The sequence below is a fragment of the Crocuta crocuta genome, unplaced genomic scaffold (genome assembly GCF_008692635.1).
Source record: "Crocuta crocuta isolate KB4526 unplaced genomic scaffold, BGI_CrCroc_1.0 scaffold675, whole genome shotgun sequence".
NCBI lineage: Eukaryota > Metazoa > Chordata > Mammalia > Carnivora > Hyaenidae > Crocuta > Crocuta crocuta.
The window spans coordinates 3,346,772-3,351,438 of NW_027528796.1; positions in this window are offsets into that span (position 1 = coordinate 3,346,772).

Genomic DNA, 4,667 nt, shown 5'->3' on the forward strand with positions numbered 1-4,667 from the left:
CAGGCAGGCCACCCGCCAGCGCGGATCAGGAAGTCCCAGGCTCACCGTGCACGGTCCCCGCCGCGGGGCCGGCCACAACGTTGTCAGGTGGGTACTAAGTCCTGGTGGGACATCACTGCAACCTTGCATGATTCTCCTCTTGGTAAATGGGAGGTGAAGGTAAGCAATGTTCATAATTCTTCGTTTATCAAGACACAGTCGAATCAAACCCACGCTTCCACAGATAGTGAGATGGGAACTTTGGGTTCTGTTTGACCAGGACTGTCTTCAGGTGACTGTTTCTCAGTGCCCTATCTTCTGGTGAGGACAGCTTCCCACTGGAATGGAAGACACTGTCCTCTGAGACGGGGACCCCAGCAGGAAGCAGATGACACTCTGCAAACAGGGCAATTCAAGGGGGCTCTTAGGAAAGGGAGGGCCTTGGGGCGCCTGGGTGGCTTAGTCGGTTAGGCGTCCGACTTTCGCTTGGGTCATGATCTCGCGGTTCGTGGGTTCGAGCCCCGCGTCGGGCTCTGTGCTGACTGCCAGCTCGGAGCCTGGAGCCTGTTTCAGTCTGTGACTCTCTCTCTCTCTGACCCTCCCCTGCTCACGCTGTCTCTCTCTCTCTCTCTCTCCTAGAAATAAATAGAAATATTAAAAAAAAAAAAAAGGAAAGGGAGGGCCTCTCTAGAGAGGTGTGAACTGGGTGTAGAAAACTGGCTTAGGTCTGGGAACTGGGAAGTGTCACCATCAGGTCCCTGCTCGGCAGGCCACCACACGTGGCCTCACACGTCACACCCACACATGTCACACAACACTTTGAAGGTTATCTCCTTCGTGTCCAGGGACCCCGTGGGCAAGGAACCAGCCACACACAGGCCAGTGGGTCAAGGCACCGTGGCCTTGCTCTCCACGTGCCCTCTGGAGGCGTCCAGGCCCTTCTGGTCCCTGGTGGCTCGGAGCTACCCCCACTCTGGGATCCCATTAAGCCCTCTGTCGTCGGAGGTCAGGGCAGGGGCCGCGTCCCCCAACATCCCCTCCAGGCTGCAGAGGAGAGCCCGGGGACAGCCCGGGGCTCTGTAAGAACTCCACGCAACCTTCCTGTCCTCCGAGCCCCCTGAGGCAGGAGGCTACAGTGAGGGCCTGGCTGAGTCACTTGCAGAGAACGGATCCGTTTCTCTGCTTCTGTGTCCCTGAACCTTTGACCTCTGTCCTGTGCAGCAGCCCAGGACCTCAAACAGTCTGAGCTCATGAATTCCACACCATCCCTGTCCGGGCTTTAGGTAGTTAACCAGGTGACTCACCGATTACACCTCAGGACTTGCGCCAACACGTGAATCGCAGGTGAGGACGCTCATGTCAAACCTGCCAACGAATCTTGACGAATTCCCCCCGTGTGGTCTGGCACTTGCTCCCGGGTTCCTGCCAGCATGCTGGGGGTACCCGAGGTCTGCCCTGTGTGGGCAGCCCCCTCCTGGGCTCCTGTGTGCCCGCCACCCCCGACCCAGGTCTCAACTCTTCTCTGGGGCCGGAGCGATGAGAGGCATAGGGGGAACTGGCAGCAGATCTGAGGCAACTTTCTCAGAAGCAGGTGTGGAAAGACTTTTGTAACAAAGAAAAGTTGGTTTCCTTCCCGGGGGCGGGGGGTGGGCAGGGCAGAGGAGTGGAGGGGAGAGGGGAGAGGGAGAGGAGGGGAGAGAAGAAGGGGAGGGAGGTGTTTCTCTACGGACAGCCAGGCCTCAGGGGAGCTTGCAAACCCAAATCTTCAGCCTTTCATCCATTTCTGCCCAAATGTCTCCACTATGTGTCTCCACGTCTCACTCCCTTCTTCTAGCACCTTCTCCTGGAAGAGATCTGACAGGGTTGAGCATTTAATTGGCCCTCAGTTCTTTGCCACCTGCCAGTGCCGGCTGTGTTATTCGTTGCTATGGTGACAGAGAGCCACGGCTGTGGATGCTCCCGTCCGTTGCCGTCGGCAGTGCTAACGCGAGCAGTGGGGATGCTACTCGCGCTGCAGGTGACCTACGCCCTGTCCCAGGCAGCGATGAGGTGACCGCGGCTTTCGGCATGGCATGTGTGGGCAATGCAGGGCCTGCTAACGGGAGAAGCTGTCTCTGGAGCCCGTCGGTACTGAGGACTGTATTGGTCAAAGCTGCAAGAGCGAACGCAGGAAGCCAAGGCAGTTTGATGAAACCACGAGGGAGTGGGCTGTGGAAACAGATACCCCACCCCCCCTCCTTCAGGGCGTCCCCACTGGGGTCCCCATGGCCCCGAGGACACAGGAGCCTGGGTCATGTGTCACACAGGTCAGCCTGGGGACAGAGGGGCAATTGGAAGGCATGTCACTCACTGTCTACCTAGCCCGTGGCGCACAACCTGGCACATGCGGACCCCCAGCCACGAATGCGCAGGAACGCTGCTGGGGGCGGGGTCTGGGGAGCAGCAGCCGGTCTGTGACCCGCCCTGCGCGTGTCGCGGGCTCAGACCCTGTCCCCAGCTGCGCCGTGCATGCACTCAGGGCACTTCCGTCCTGTGGTCGTCTCCCCCAGCCGTCAGGTGAAACACTGTCCACGCCTCCAACTTCCCTGTGGTTCAGATTTTACCCACAGGTAAACCCGAGGGAGAAAAGTGGTCTGCTCAGGACCCCGCCCAGGGTGGCCCTGGGAGTCCCATCCGGGAGGCTGGCCGCCGAGACCGCGCCACATTTCCGTCCCCTTCCTGTGAAAGCAGAGCCGGCCACCGTGGGCTCAGGGACACGCCCAGCGCTGCCGTCGCAGCTGCCATATTGCCCGTGGGGGAAATGACGTGGTTTTCTCCCATCACTGGGTTTTGGCAGCAAGAACTTAGGCTCAGGGCTCTCATAGTGAGCCTCTGGGCAAAGCCCCAAACACCGGGCAGCCCTCACTGAGGATGGCATCCCAGGGGCTGCTGTGTGGACCACGTGTGAATCTGTGCAGTGAACAGCCTGCTACTCATGAAAATTATACGAAGAACACAATCCACATATAGACACACATGCGCATGAATGCACACGCACGTATGTGTCTAGATGGTTATAAAGTCAGGGGACCATCTTCGCATCACACAGGGGTCTTGTCTGACTTGAACACCCGGCCTCCAACTTCAAGGGACCCCTCGTTGTAAAGGATTTGCAGTGGGATTCCTTTACAGAGCAAGTTCCCCACGGCGGTGGCCCTCAGACTCCGGCGAGCACCCGAACTACGCGCGGGCTTGTTACAACACAGGTTACTGGGCTCGACCCCAGAGTTTCTGACTCAGTGAGCCTGGGGTGGCGCCTCAGGGGCTGCATTTGTAACAAGCTCCCAGGAGGTCTAGGGACCCCACTTTGAGAACCACCTGCTCTGGGCCCTTTGGACATGGCTGGGGGTCACAGCGGTCAGGACCCACGAGGGGATGCGTCCGGGTGCCGGGATTTGGGCACCGGCCTCACAGCCAGCCGGCCTCACGAGGCCTCTGCACGTCACGTGACGTCTTCATCCTGGATCTCAGGGTTGCCTGGAGGAGTCCGTGAGAAAGTGCAGGAACCTGCTCATCACAACGCCTCCAAGGGCTGAACCGTTGCCTGGCTGTTGCGGCCACTGTCCCACTCAGTCCCCTCAAGTCCCTTCTATACAGGGGTGTGTGGGCCGGAACACAGCTGCCGAATGAGGCCGATTTGGAAACGGTTGCCTGGGATCGTTAAGAGTATGTAAAACACATTACGCGCTATTACTGGGTTTTATTGCCCTTTGCAGATGCAGCACAGATGTTTTTCATCAGGCCACGGAGTTAGGAACTCGGGCGCGTCGCAGGCTATGTTAATATCATAAAGACTATTAGACGGGGCCCCAGTAGGTTCACTACCACAATAAAAACAGCTACAGAAATAAATTCTAAGCCATCATACGCAGTGGGCTCCTTTCGATGCTGTTCCTAGGACGCACCAGGTCGGATTTACTAGGAGGGGCCCGGTCTGGTCTGAAGGAGGAAGAGCTGGTGCGGTTTCCCCTGTGGGGGACCCCGGGCGCCGCCTGCCACACCCAGCTCTCCGGCGTCCAGTCTGGGGGGCTGCCTGTCTGAGGCTGGTTCGATCTTGGGCTCATACGAAGCGGTGAGTGTTTTTGCTCAGGGCTCCTGGTTGCTTTTTCCTGCACAGTCTCCTGCCTTCTTGGTGGGCAGGGCGTGGCGTCAGAGGGCACGCCTGGGGCGACACGCACGACAGGGATGGGCGCTGGCTGGGCGAGGCGGGCACGCCCCCCTCCGTCTCCCGGATACCGCGGTCCCACCCACCTGCCTGGAGACCCGCCTGTGCGGCTCTGTCCCCAGGACCTCGTGGTGGGCTGTGCGGGAAGACACCTGAGGAGACACCTGTGATCACCTCACACGAGCTGCGTGGCTTCCTAGGAGGCCTTGAAGGGTGAGGACAGCTTTCCCTCCGGCAGTAAGAGTATGAGTTCATTTATCTCACGGGATAAACAAAGCAAGAGGGAGACTTAGGGGGATGTTCAAGTGACCACAGAGGGTCAGGACCTGGGGGGCCACTCGTCCAGTAAGACAGTGTCTCTCACTGTCACTGTGTCCCCTCTGCTTTATTCCTCATCTCCTTGTGGTGCATCGCACCGTACACACTTCAGGGCAAACAGCCCAGCTCCTGGGGGGCCGCACACAGACCCCCCGGGGACGGTGCT